This window comes from Rana temporaria, chromosome 2, assembly GCF_905171775.1.
Source record: "Rana temporaria chromosome 2, aRanTem1.1, whole genome shotgun sequence".
Classification (NCBI taxonomy): domain Eukaryota; kingdom Metazoa; phylum Chordata; class Amphibia; order Anura; family Ranidae; genus Rana; species Rana temporaria.
In genome coordinates, this window is record NC_053490.1 from 111,806,317 (window position 1) to 111,821,946 (window position 15,630).

The 15,630-nt window shown below is 44.4% G+C and overlaps 1 protein-coding gene and 1 pseudogene across 1 annotated transcript in view; both read right to left on the bottom strand.

Moving 5' to 3' along the window:
* Positions 1 to 15,630, bottom strand: part of PPP1R1A (protein phosphatase 1 regulatory inhibitor subunit 1A) — a 264,337-nt gene that overhangs the window by 154,642 nt on the left and 94,065 nt on the right. The window lies entirely within an intron of this gene.
* LOC120929976 lies at positions 14,425 to 14,556 on the bottom strand (annotated as a pseudogene).

The following is a 15,630-nucleotide window of genomic DNA, read 5'->3' on the forward strand; positions in this document are numbered from 1 at the left end:
CTCCAGAATGCAAAATAAGTAAAACATAGCTCTGCACAGGACATGCCTCATGCACATGGACTTTTTCAGGCATTATGTATGGCTTCCATACAATTTCATGTATTTTTCTGCACCATAGGCAGCAACTGGTGCACCTGTATGCACCAGCCATACAAGTGGAAGGCTGGATAAATGGCTAAATTCATGCTTCTATGCAATGGCGTTTACCTGCCCATGCACATACAATGTATTTCCCCAACTCAACCCTCCACATTTAGTAACTATGTAGTTACATCACAATGCATATGTGTCAGTATAAAGCTCACATGCCTATTAGAACATGTACTCATTCATGAATAGAGGATCTGGTCTTTGCAAGGCAGCATCAGGAGTAGATCCGCTGTTCAATCTGCATATGGGATTTGAACTGCTAAGGGGTCCAAAGTACCTCCATACATAAGTCAATTGGTTTGCCCTGTGTACTGCTGATGGGGAAATTGCATATTTGGCTCATATTGTTGGCTCACAATATCTAATATTTTTTTTCAAAACCTGGTTAAGGGGCTCTACAAGACCAGGATGGTCACTTTAGTTGACTCAGACCAAAGGAATGTTACTGAAAACTGACCAAGTGCTTATAGGATCATAGGGCCAGATCCACAAACGAGATACGACGGCGTATCTACTGATACGCCGTCGTATCTCTGTTTCTAACTATGCGACTGATTCATAGAATCAGTTACGCATAGCTAGCCCTAAGATCCGACAGGTGTAATTGAATAACACTGTCGGATCTTAAGGATGCAATTCTAGGCCGGCCGCTAGGTGGCGAGGCCATTGCGGCCGGCGTAGAATATGCAAATGAAGATTTACGGCGATCCCTGAACGTCCCGAACGGCCCGTCGATCTAAATCTACGTAGTTTCCGTCGGGTTACGCCACGTAAAACTAGGGCTGAGCCCTAGTTCTCCTAAGCCATGTTAAGTATGGCCGTCGTTCCCACGTCAAAATTTAAACATCAACGTCATTTGCGTAAGACGTCCGTGAATGGCGCTGGACGCCATTTACGTTACCGTCTAAGCAAATGACGTCGGTGCGACGTCAGTTAGCGCAATGCACGTCGGGTAATTTACCCGACAGAGCATGTGCAGTACGTCCAGCGCGGGAGCGTGCCTAATTTAAATGGAACTCGCCCCATTCTATTTGGCCCGCCTTGCGCCGGACAGATTTAAGTTACACCGCTGCAAATTTCCAGGTAAATGTGCTTTGTGGATCGGCACTAACTTGGACAATTTGCGGCAGTGTAACTTAAATGGGAAAAGTTAAGTTACGCCCTATATTTGTGGATCTGGCCCCTAGTGTTGCCTTCAGTGGGAGTTGACCATTTTATTACACAAGTTCTATATAAAACACACACACACACACACACAGCTTGTACTAACTGTCTGGTCTTTAGAGCTTGCAATCATGCATGTGTCTGTGGTCATGCCATTATAATTAGATGGACCCGTGGCGGAAACAACATCTTTAGTTAAGTATTATTGTTAATTTTTCTAATATTTTCTTTATCTGTATCTGCCATTATTTTTAATAAATGTTATACTTATAAGTATTTGTGTGATCTCTCTTTGCACACATCAAAAAAAAAAAAAAAAACGTAAACTATCACGTGATGTTGATACAACAACTGCATACACAATCCATTTGATTCATCCAAGCTTGGGATGCAGGCTGTCCTAATTTCTTCTATCCTAGTTCAGGAATATGGTTTGGCTACAACTAATAGTAAATGTGGCAAATGCTATTCACATTTAAACAGAAATATGGCTGAGTTGCCTTTTTTTACCCCTTCCTAAAATGTTATTAGTAAGCAGAAGTTGTCATGCTATTCCCCTGGTATTACCACTTAGCAAGTAACTGTAATTGACCTGAAACAAGAATGCTGAGAGGCATACTAATGAAAATTAGTGAATCTAGGTACATATGCTTGTTGAGATACACTGACCATCTGCTAGCATTTGTCTCTGCTATGCCAGTATATGCAAATTACTATATACATTTATTTGATCTTTTTGGTTCAAAATGGCACTTTTTTGACAGAGTAGAGAATAGTTACAGCTTGTCAGATATTTCTTGTTAAACTGAGAATTTTAAGATTAATAAAAAAATAAATAAACAATTATACTCACCTAGGTGGATGAAGCATTGATTTGATGCAGAGAGAACTGAGTGATCAAATGCTCTGCTCAGTTCTCCCCTTCTGCTCTGAGCAGAGAGCCAGGACTGTCAGTCAGCGGCTCTTTGTTCTCCCATCCAGCGCTTACTCGAGCACTGGGCTGTGAAAGGGGCAGGAGGGGCTGACTCAGGCTCTCAGCGGATCACTGAAAGGCTGAGCCTGGTGTGGGTCCAGGCTTCTGGTGGATACCAACCATATGGTATGGTCTGATGGACCGCTTTCATCGGACCAAACCGATCGTGTGTGGGCCCCATCGGTTATTTATCCATAGGTTAAAAAAAATCAATCTTGTTTTAAATTTAACGCATGCTCAGAATCAAGTCGACGCATGCTTGGAAGCATTGAACTTCATTTTATTCAGCACGTCCTTGTGTTTTACGTCACCGCGTTCTGACACAATCGTTTTTTTAACCGATGGTGTGTAGGCACGACTGACCATCAGTCAGCTTCATCGGTTAACTGATGAAAACGGTCCATCAGACCGTTCTCATCGGATGGACCGATCGTGTGTACGCGGCATTAACACTGGTATATTCTTAAGGCATCATAGGGATGCTATATTGCTAGCAACGATCACTGCTTTTTTGCACCTTATATGTTTTTTTCACACTAGGAAGACCATAACTTGTGGTATGGGAATACACACACACATATATATTTTTAATAGGATAATAGCTCCTATCGTTACCCCAATAAGATCACTGTTTAGGGTAGGCGCCACCACCTCCATCCTGTTTTACCCTATTTACTAGCACCTCCATTTGCGGATTCTATTAGGGGAGGCAGCAGCCTTTTTTCACTTATTATCCTAAGCCAGGATTCTTTTTTTTATTTTGGGATCGTTTTTACGCCTTGACTGACTCTGTGATATTAGCCGACAGCGGGCTTCAGCCTTTTACTCTTCTGGTGTTAACCCAAAATTTGGGACTTTTTTTTGCGTGCACTTTCGATAATAATAGTAAATAGGACAGGGGCACAGACAGCAAAAAAACTGACATGCATTCTAATCCCTCTCCACTCTCTCCAAAACTAAACAAATGTCTTGCCTTTAGTTATACTTTAAAGCTAAAGTTTACTCCTTAAAGCTTTAGTGACATCACTTACCTGTAATAAAGGATGCCCTAAGTTGTGCAGGCAGCTGGATCCTGGAGAAATCTTCACTGCAGAGATGCCTGTCCTCTTCCTGTCTCTGATGGGACCCCCTCCTCCACGATTACCCTGCTTGTAACAGGATCGTGAACCAGGGACAGAATCCTGTGACAGATCAGGATTCAAGAACCAAACCTGGTCACCATTGCAATGCTGGACATTCAGAGACAAGAAAAGAAGAGACTTCTAGGAAGATTTCTCCAGGATCCAGCTTCCTGCACAACAATGGACACCCTTTATTACAGGTAAGTGATGTGTTTTTTTTTTTAGCTAAAATTTAGCTTTAACAAATAATCAAACCATATTGCACAGACATCCATACGTAACCCTTGTAAAGGGCGGGTGCATGGCTTTACTGGGGTACCATACAAAAGTCAGCAATGAGGAAAAAAACTGAAAATTGAGAAGTAGATTATTTTTGCTGATATGGGATTTCCCCTTATTTCTCCTCCCACTCACAGTTTACATCGGAGCTGTTTTCTAGGAGTTCCAGACATTATTTTGACATTCACTGCTAGATAAAATAACCACCAGTGGTATATTAAGCATTTTGAATCAATATAAAAAAATGACTGCTGATTTTATTTAGAAGCATTTTACATAAAGTATGTTAAGGTGAAGCAGTACTGTACTGTAGCTTTCGGTATGTTTGAGGCTACAGGTGCCAGGCTTAGTAATACAGAATTCTATGACTACACCACGTCACATGACGTCTTATTTATAGACTCTCAGGCTGGAGAAGTACTATTCCCGTCATTGTCACGTCGTCTCTGCATGCCTCCCTGTTCTTTGCGTCTACACACCCACCTGTGTATAAACATAGCTAACATATTATAAAGTGCTGCGTAAACTGCTGCCGCTATATAAATCCTGTATAATAATAATTTACAGAGTCAGTGATGTAGCAATAAGGATGTTCAGAAAGTGACAAAGTGCTTGTTTCCTGCTTGTTTCCTATTTTTCTTATTATTATACTTTATTTTGTTTTAGTAGATGCTAAAGCACTGCATATCATAGACCAGTGGTCTCCAAACTGTGGCCCATAGTCCAAATGTGGCCTTTTGGATGCCTGTATGTGGCCCTTGGGGGACTGTTACCCACACTAATATATGCCACTAGTTCTTCCACTGGCACCAATGATGAGGCATTTTTCCTTCCACTGACACCAACAAAGAGGCATTTATCCTTCCACTACCACAATGATGGGTCACTAGTCGTCGTCGCCCCCCCCCCCCCCCCCCTCACTGGCACCAATTATTGAGCACTGATCTTCCCACCGACACTAATGATGGAGCACTAGTCTTCCCACTGACATCAATGATGGGGCACATTCCTCCAACTGACATCAATAATGGGGCATCATTCCTCCTACTGACATCAATGATGGGGCACTGTCCCTCCTCCTACTGACCAGGCACCATATCATTTTTTTACTCCCACTGACCACCAAGCCTGTGCCATTGTCTATTCCCACTGATGCTGGGGCATTTTCAACTCAACTGGGGTGTTTTTCGGGCGTTATTCGAGCGTTTTTCAGGCGCATTGGCATTAAAAAAAAAGCCTGTAAAGCGCTTGAAAGAAGCCTCATCTGCAATCCCAATGTGAAAGCCCGAGTGCTTTCAGAGCCCTTTCACACTGCCAGCACCCGAAAAACGCTGGTAAAGCACCGCTAAGACCCTAACGTTTTTTGGGGAGTTTTTGCAGTGCCTTCAACTCATTTCAATGGAGAGGGATGTTTTTGGAGCATTTTTTTCAGCACCCAAAAGCTGCTCCAAAGATGCTGTTTGCAGGACTCAGTGTGAAAGGGTCCATTGAGATGCATGGAGAGCATTTTATGAGCGTTTTAATAGCGCTATTTTTAACAATAAAACGCTGTAAAAACGATTCAGTGTGAAAGGGGTCTTACTGGCCACAACCTGGCCCTCCTAAAGTCTGATGGACAGACTTTAGAAAGTTTGGAGACCTCTGTCATAATTTTTAATCAGTGCTGATGATCTCCTCCAACCTCTTTCGTTTAATGTCTGGATGCACTGACTACATTATTGTTTGCACATCGGTCCGCGCTGACTTCAAAATAGTGACAACTAAGGATGAGCTCAGGCATGTTTGGATCCTAGTATGAACACACCTGAGCTGTCCTGCCAGTAAGCTGTCACTGCAGAAAGCCAATGATAAGCGTCAAAGGTATTCCACACCCTGCAGCCACACATATACATGGGGTGTGTATACATTTGGCTGTGGGGTAGAGGATGCCTCTGCCACTTATAATTGGCTTTGTGCAGTGACAGCTTTCTGGCGGGAAAGCTCAGGTAGGTTCAGACTAGGATATGAACATGTTTGAGCTTAACCCAGTGAAAACCATAGACCATGTCTTTGTATCGTATGTGGAAAAGCCACTTGTAGCCTCCACCATGGGCACATGTCATTGGGTCATAACACAGTAGCAAAGATGGGTGACAGCTATCACCCTATAACAGGAAGTACATGAACAAGAATGCACAACGATTGCAGGATCACCAAGTATTCTTTCAATGAATGCTGCAGCTTTAAAAAGATTAAAAACAACTTTTGAAAATACAGTTTATTTTTTTTTATTTATTTATTTTCCACCTCAGACTTAACCATTTGCGGAGGAAGGTCGCGAGTTTATGTGCATACCAAAATGTATATGAGAATTTAGTGATTGGGTTTACATCTACTTTTCTGCACATCAAGTGTTTCCCTAGTCAGAGTGATGTATGGGCACTTGTTGGCATGTAGTCTGCTTTCTTTGCGACATTGCCAAACCCCATGTGAGGTGACATCACAGAATAACATTAAAAATAGGAATTTTCATTTTCACCAGTTTTATTTTGATAGTAAAGTGAGCTGAAATCCTCTAGTCAACCTCAACCACAGCCCTAGCCAGTCTGCAGAGCCCGATGAAGCCACAACTGATCATGTGCCAGATTATGGTGCCAGATAGTGGTTGATGATGCCTTTATTTTAATAATGTAACTCAGTGTAAGCAATACAAATTGAAGTCCTGGTGCTTTAAACTTAATGTATTTATCATTGAGAAACATGAACTCAAAGCTTCAAAAGTAAATAATACTATGGGTGGGCGCCAAACCACAATGATTAAATTATACTGTATACGTAAGAAACGGTGTAATGCGCCTATCAACTAAGCTCAAACTGTATTATATAATAGTTTTAGTAACAACTGCTCTTATAACATAACCTGCAGGTGATTTATAAAGGGGAGGTTATTAAGATATGCTTCTATGACCTCAGGCTGAACTCTAGGTGAATATAAAAGACACAAATTAATGCAGCTCAGTAATCATCAAAGTAGAACTATAGGCACAACTTTTTTTTTGTTTTTTCGTTTTGGATAGAGTAAGGTTATAACCCTTGTAAGGTTTATTTTTTGCATTCTGTGTTGTGGAGATCTCCCTTCACTTCCTGCCCCATAGCCAAACAGGAAGTAAAATAAAATCCCTCTAAAGTAGGGTTACCACCTTTTCTTCAAGCCAAACCTGAACAATTTAGCCACGCATGGCAACATTTTATTTTTAAGGGGGAACGCTGTGGACTCTGGTCTAGAGGGGAACTCTGATGTAATGGGGATTCTGCTCACCAAACCTCCCACTTACATCAGAGTTCCAAGCAAAGTCCTTACCCGAGCTGATTCGGGTGCAGGCGCCGACATCTGTAGTAAAGGAAACAGGAAGTGAAGCCTTGCGGCTTCAAAGCCTGTTTCCTACTGCGAACGCGTGAGACATGTTGCTCCCCCGTTATATAGTTAGTCAAGTTGAAAAAAGACACAAGTCCATCTAGTTCAACCAATAGTTCAGTTCAGCTTGTAAATGGTCCCGTATTCATCTGGGCCATTTGATGTGTCCCAGAAGACTGTGGGAGGCTGAAATTCTGGCACAGTTTGCTGCGTCGATCTGAGCCGGAAGTGGGAGAGGGTACCTGTCAAAACCAGGTACCCGCTCCCCCCCCCCCCCATAAAGTGACAAATGCATACCTTTCAACTTTTCAAAATCCTACCGCGGGACATTGGAAGTTGTTCAGCGGGGGGGGGGGGTTCTACTGCGGCACGGCGATAATGAAAGTTATTGAGCGAAGGAGGGGGGGGGTGCTGACATCAAGTTTTTGAATGGGGGGCGTTGAGTACTATTGCAGCAGGGTAATAATGAAAGTTGTTGAGCGGGGGGCGGTTGCTACCATGGGGCGGCCAAACTGAAAGTGTAGTGGTAAATTGCAGCCGATCGGCCGACATCTCACTTGGTAGGGGAGGGGTGCTGTCCTACCTCCTTCTCCCATGCTGCCACCACTGTCTCCTCTTCCTTTGCGGGAAAATTAGCACTATCGCGGGGCTGCGCAAAAAAAGTGTCTGTGCGGGACAGTCCCACAGAATCCGTGGGGGTTGGGAGGTATGCAAATCTAGCAGTGGAGGGTAAAAAGAGGAGCTTCCCCTTTTGGGTGGAGCTCCGCTTTAATTAAAGTGGGGGTTCACCCAAAAAATAAAAAAATTGTGAGAATGACGAGTTGTGAGAATGACATTAGGCTGTTTTTTTTTTTTAAATCCTTGCCGTACATACCATATTATCTATATTTTCACCGCGGCTTCCGGGTATGTAATCTGCGGGACTGGGCGTTCCTAATTAATTGACATGATTCCGACCGGTGCATACAGCGCGTCACGAGTTGCTGAAAGAAGCCGGACTGCGAGTTGGCTCTATACGGCGCCTGCGCACCGACGTTTAGCTTCTTTCGGCAACTCGTGACGCGCTGTATGCGCCGGTCGGAAGCATGTCAATCAATTAGGAACACCCAGTCCCGCAGATTACATACCCAGAAGCCGCGGTGAAAATATAGATAATACGGTATGTACGGCAAAGTTTAAAAAAAAAACAGCCTAATGTCATTCTCACAACTCGGCTAAATGTAATGTTAAAAATTTTTTTTGGGTGAACCCCCGCTTTAAGTCTGTAGATTGTAATTAAATGAATGAGTTAAACATAATAGAGATTGTATATTACGGTGTGGTCAATGTATTGAAGTCAAACAGGCTATTCACTACAAGAGAATTTTCCCCAGAGCGGTGACAAAAACATTCAATTATTTGAGGGGAAAAAACAAATACAGGATTTTTGCTTACACATGATTTGATGATGGGAATCAGCAGAGCTTCTCTTTATTCACTAACACTGGACAAATTCCCTTGCAAAAGTGCAACTTCCCTTGCAAAGAGAATGGCCTATTTGCCTTTAATAAAAACTCCCATTTCAACAAAAGAATAAGTGATTGAACTATGGGAGCCACAGGGGCTGTAGCCACTCTGGCCCAAGACTGGACCTCTACTCTCTGCCATGTAAAGCTATTTGAAACCTTCCTTGTGCTCCAGATTGTACACTTTGGGGCCAGATTCTGATATATTGACGTTGCTCCACGGCAGCGTAACGTATCCCATTTACGTTTCACTGCCGCAGGTTTACAGCGTAAGTGCCTGATTCACAAAGCTCTTACCTGTAAACTTGCGGCGGTGTAACGTAAATCCGCTCGGCGCAAGCCCGCCTAATTCAAAAACCATTTAAACTAGGCGCGTTCCCGCGCCGAACGTACTGCGCATGCTCCGTTGGGAAAATTACCCGACGTGCATTGCGCTAAATGACGTCGCACGGACGTCATTTGTTTAGACGTTAACGTAAATGGCGTCCAGCGCCATTCACGGATGACTTACGCAAACGACGTGATTTTTTAAATTTCGACGCGGGAACGACGGCCATACTTAACATGGCTTAGAACACCTAGGGCTCAGCCCTAATTTTTTGACACGTATCTCGACGGAAACAACGTAAAGTTAGAGCGACGGGTAACGCGGACGTTCGTGGGTCGCCGTAACTAGTCATTTGCATATTCTACGCCGACCACAATTGCCTCGCCACCTAGCGGCCGGCATAGAATTGCATCCTAAAATCCAACAGTGTAAGTCAATTACACCTGTCGGATCTTAGGGCTATCTATGCGTAACTGATTCTATGAATCAGCCGCATAGTTAGGACGGGCGGATCACAGATATATCTCTTTTGTGAATCTGGCCCTTGGTTCCCAGGGTCATTCTCCATTGGAGAGGAAAACGGAGCAGACAACAGGTCATGGTGCTGCAGTAATAGCATCCTACAACACCCTTATAGTAGGGTGACCAGACATCCCCAGTTTCAGGGGACAGTCCCCTGATTGAGGACACTGTCCCCGGACCAAGTCTGTCCCTGGTTTTGTCCCCAGATTGGATTTAATAGGGGGCAGGGGCAATTTCAAAGACAATCAGTGCAGAATTAAAATTAAAAAAAAATAGAATTACACACCTCCGCTCCACCATGCCTACTAGCATAAGGGGGTTAATATTTTTCACATTATCTGTGCCCCTTTCTGATGATCATGTGCTGGTCGGAGCGGAGGGAATATTTCTTCAGTTTCGGGCACATGCCCATTTAGCTGCGTTCGTTGGTTCTTCTGCCTTGGCTCAAATCCTGGCCAGCCACCTGCCTATCCCCTTGCCTTCCGAAGATTAAGACTTGAGAGGCTGTGAGGCGGGCGGCGACGGGCAGAGAGTCGCTGATTATTGCCATTACTAGTAAAGAAAGAATATGTCCCAGGATTTAATTTAAAAAATCTGGTCACCTTACCTTATAGTATACAATAAACCAACCGATACTAATGTAGGCAAAGCAGAATATTCTGTATCTTGTCTCTATGAGAAAAATATATCTCCCTATGGTCCTGACAATGGGATCCGTCACCTGAAGCACAGTATACTGCCATTTGTCTTCTAGGTAAAGCTGCATAACATACAGTGGGCCAGATTCTCAGAAGAGTTACGCCGGAGTATCTACTGATACACTGGCGTAATTCGAATTTCTAGCCGGCGTATCATTGTTTTGTATTCACAAAACAAGATACGACGGATTTAGGCTAGGATCCGACTAGTGTAAATCACTTACATCGTCGGATCCTAAATGCAATACAACGCCGACCGCTAGGTGGCGTTTACGTTCAGGTCTCATTTGTTTATGCAAATGAGCCTAATACGCCGATTCCCGAACGAATTTGCGTCGCGTAGCTGTCGCTTACGTCGTTTGCATAAGCGTAAGGTTACCCCTGCTATATTAGGGGTAACCTTACGCCAGTCTGCCGTATGCCATGTTAAGTATGGCGTTGGGTCCGCGTCGTCTTTTCCCGTCGGGTACGTCGTTTTCCTAAGTCATTCTTGAATACGACTTTACGTCAATGACGCACACGTCGGCGTCATTGGCGTTTTCAGTCGAGAACTGGAGCATGCGCACTGGGCTATTTTAAGCCCGGCGCATGCGCAGTTCGATCGGCACGGGGGCGCGCTTAATTTAAATACAAGCCGCCCCTTGGAATTACGCGGGGATACGCCGGGCCAATTACACTACGCCGCCGCAAATTACGGAGCAAGTGTTTGGGGAATACAGCACTTGCTCCTGTAAGTTGGGGCGGCGTAGTGTAAATAGCTTACGCGACGCCGCCGCAGGATCTACCAGAATCTGGCCCAGCATCTGTCTGAAACAAATAGAACACCTTAGCATGAACTTCACTAAATTGATCCTTCTGACAAGAACAAATCATCCAATGAATAATTCAAGCAGAGCAGTATTACTGGGTCACTGACATGAATGAATTCATTCTACGATGTCTGAGAATTTTCCTCATATCTAGTGACAACTTGATGACAGTTGCAACGCTCTAGAGAGGGATCTCCATGATGTATTTCCCTGTTCTACAATGAAAACGCAAGTTAGCGCCAATTTACAATGTATCTTAGAGGACACTGAAGAGTTAATAGAACAGTGAACAGGTTAATTATTTCTCAGCACTTACATGTTTCTGCCTGACCTAAATAGCTTTATGTGCTGCAGCTGCAGTCCTTTTAAATATTTATTGGATCATTCCGGCAGATTAAAAAGCAATGCAGTCATGTTAAGGTATCACACTAACCCTGGAGTTGCCAAAGGCAGTGTTTCCAGAATACAGAACTTCAAGAATTCACTCAAATCACTAGGGACTTCATAAAGAGGTTTCTACTTTCAGAGTAAATTAATTCACACAAAGGGGATTTAATATTCACAAGAAAATCGCAGAAGGACTTATTTATCCAAGTGTCTGTAGAAAGAAGTGTGCATCCAATCATATTCCCCCAGCACGGTAGGAAAGAATGGGAAGCTTAATGTGACTTTAATGCAGAAATTCATGATAAACAGGTACACCTATGGACTCTTTGTTCTCTTTAGTCTCCTGAAAACCTGCCTGGTACACACTAGCAGTTTTTGCTCCTCCAACCCAGTGGGCTAAATGACAAAAAGCTGAAGAGCTCGGGAAGAGCCGCTGTACTAACAATTCTATGTTAGCACAGCGATCTCCCCCCTCTGAGCTATTGTGTTCTGACCCAACCCCCCCCCCCCCCCCAGAACTCTCAGGTCAGTGCTCATAGCCATTGGCTGAGAGCGCTCATCTGATTTTTCAGCCATGCCTCTTTGACAGAAGCTGGACGTTAAGCCAGTTTCTGTCATACTGGCTGCCGTACACATGGGCCAGATGCCCGTACCGGTCGATACTGCCCAATATTAGGCTCGTGTGTATGAGGCTTAAGGAGTCATGTAGGATTTCAACGACTGTGTCAGCTTGCACTGAGCTGGCACAAGGATCTTATGTTGAACCCCTTACTTATGATATCCATACATGGGTTTCACATTTTAGTATGAGCATGTCCCTTCAGTAAATCTAGTGTGTAGTGTGCATGTCCATTCTTGTGAGTAGCCACCAAAAAGCCTTGTTGGCTTTATTATTATTATTATTATTATTATACACGATTTACATAGGGCCAACAGTTTACGCAGTGCTTTATAATGTAGAGGGGGACAGCACAATTACAGTACAGTTCAATAGTGAAGGTACAGGAGGGTCCTGCTCGTAGAGCTTCCATTCTAATGGGGGGGGGGGGGGGGTAGTACAAAAGGTAATAGCTGCAGATGCCTCGTACACACGACCAGTTTTCCCGTGAATGCTCCATGGCAGTTTTCCCGACAGGAAAAATTAGAACATGTTCTCTTTTTTCCTGCCGCGATTCCTGGCGGTCTTTTTAACGGCAGTTTTCCTATGGGAAACACTGTGGTGGAGCATACACACAACTGGGTTTCCCGGCCAAAGCTCTCATGGCAGTTTTCCTGCCAGGAAAATCGTCCGTGTGTCAGGCCTCGTACACACGACCGAGTTTCTCGGCAAAAAACAGCTAGAAACTTGCTGGGATTTTTGTTTTGCTGAGGAAACCGGTCGTGTGTACATTTTTCGACGAGGAAACTGTAGAGGATCCCGTCGAGCCAAAAAGAGAGCATGTCTTCTTTTTCCTCAACGGGAATGGGTAAACGTGCCTTGTCGAGTTCCTCGACAGCCTAACAAGGAACTCGACGAGGAAAACAATGTGTTTCGCCCGTCGAGTTCCTCGGTCGTGTGTACAAGGCTTAAGGGGAAAAAGCTGCCTTGGGTTTCCCGGCACTTTCTACTGCCGGGAAACCCGATCGTGTGTACGAGGCATGAGAATGATTTGATGGAGGTGGCTCTGGGACAGTTGTTAGGTGGGTGTGGGATAGGCTTCCCTGAATAAATGTGTTTTCAGGGATCTCCTAAAGGTGGACAGGGTAAGGGCTGATTGAACTGAATTGGCTTTAGGCCAAAGGCAACTGTCTTTGGTTATCTTAACCTTGAGGTGGCCACTTAGTACAAACAATGATCTTTTGCCTCAGTCTTGGGTCAATTAACCTGTAAATAAAATGTAATGCTTTTTACACCTCTTGTACAGCATTTACATTAGTAGAGGTCATGCACATGGTGTAAAGTAGACATAAAGCGCCCAGAGCCTGTGTAAACACTTTAATGAGTCCTGCAGCTGCTGAGTACAGCTTCCCAGTTCCCATATACATCTATTAGAAATTGTGGCTGTATTTGTGGACTTTACTATTTTTTTTTCTGTTGAAAAGCCTGTGGCGTGCAAAACACAACCCAAAAACTCCACCCGGTGCAGGGAAAAATGTGCACACACATAAAGAGTGACATCACAAAAAACTGCGACGGGTGCATACGTCAGTGGTCCTCCGAAAAGGACCCGTCTCTGATCCCCCGGGGCGTTAGGCTCCTGACAGGGAAAAGAGTTACTGTGGTCCATACAGCCGAAGCCATATGGACCCATCTTGGTCCAAGCAGCCGAAGCCACAAGGACCCAACATCCTCGGAGGGACTGCCGAAACAGAACCCTCCTCGGTGAGGCTCCCCCGAAGGGAGACCCCATGAGAGCCGGTGAACCTAACCAGAAGGCCGAGTCCACCAACTCCCAAGACTTTCAGAGACCGGCCCGAGGACCAGCACCCTACTCGCCACACATAAAGTGCAAGCACCAAACAAAAAGAGTGACAAAACAAACACTGGGAAAAATAATCAAAGAAAGTGGGGAAAAGGAAGATGGGAGAGTGAGGAAAGTGACCAATGTGAAATACATTGGCCGGCCCTCCGGCCAGGATAAAAATTCCACTGGTCCTAGCCAAAAGGCCCGGCCCAAGCGGCAGGTGTGAAAAGTGTGTTGTGGAGATCAGTGACCTGAAGGTGCCACACGATGAGTGCCCCTCAAACACTCGTGCAATGTATGGCACCCCTGGACTGCCACTCCAGGGGCACAATCTCCACGGGCTTTTCAACGGTCCCTAGCCCCCGGTCCGGACCGGCAGCACCCTTCCCAGCCAGGAAGGTGGGAGAAGAGGTTGGGGAGAGCCTACTGACGCAGACTCCACCCACAACCCCTAACTCTCCCACCTAATCACATTCTGGAAGTACTACCCGCTCCTTCCCGGTTAAAGGAGAAGTAGAGGTTCCCTCCAGAACAACTGACTGGGGCAGATACCACCAAATCCAGGCCAACGGCCAGGGACCCGGCCTCTTGGCTTCGACCTCATGCCTCTCTGTCCCGATCAGAAGGCTTCCACCTCCACGCCAACAGGCTTAGCGTCCGCCGACTGCCATCCCTTTCCCCCTGCCACAGGGTACCGGGGACAGTCAGCTTAGCACCACCTATTGGCAACTGATAAGAACAGATACTACACTTGATCTTAGCCAAAAGGCCCGAGAAGCGATTTTATTTTACTATTACTTTACTATTGTTGTTAAGGATGTGAAGTGCCTTACCTTTTGTGTTTTTTGTTAGTTCACAGTGTTTATCACACTCAAAGGAGCAGCTAAAATGGTTTTGTTCTACTGATGTATTATTTGTGGTATCGTTTTTGTGTAGTTGGAGCACAATGGAGAAGTCAATAAGGAGAAGCCTACTATTGTTCTCATCATTAAATTGATGTCTATAGGTGGCTGTGGAAGCAGTAAAGGGTTCTGGGAAAGTGTTTATGCATGCTCACGATGCTGTATGGACCCCTTACAGCTGTGTGCATGAGCCCTTAATGTTAAAAACACATTTAACATGAATTAAATCAACCTTGGTTACAGCAGCCATGAGAAGACGTATGGTTCTCGGTGCATACAAACAGCTATTTATGGAAGAGCTTTTCAGTGGAAGTTGATGAGATCTCATATATTATGTTTACTTGCTTGGCGAACTCGTACAAAAGATCTTTGATCTCTGTCTTCATGCATGGCAGAGAGACAAAAAGCAGAAAAGATCAACTCAGCCAAGCTCACATTTCCTATATAGCAGGTTCCCCGAAATGGGATCATCACTAGTAAAGCATGACGTCAGTGGGTAACATAATCCATCTGTGCCTGGTGGTGACTCATTCATTCAGCCAAGACATCATTTCATTTAATCAGCTCAGAACATTACTAGTGAAAATGTATTTCCACCCCAATCTGTCTATTTAACGCTTACAGTTTAAAATTATCTTGCAACGCACGTCACTCCTTCCTAATCACAATTAACCTGTTGCATCATTTAGGGAGATTTAGAACAGGTAAATATTCTCAGTTATCCGTAAATTCCAGGCTAAAATAATATGTTTGCAGGAAACACTAATGCCGCGTACACACGATACGATTATCGCACAACGTATTGTTCGTATTTTGTTGCAAAAAAAAAATAACGTATACAACAGTGCAAAATGTGCTCTACGAAAAGTAAGCTTTTTGTTGTACGATTCTGGAAAAAACTTCCAGTGTGCGTAGCTACCTATCTGTAATGATGTCAAATATGTGTGACCCCTG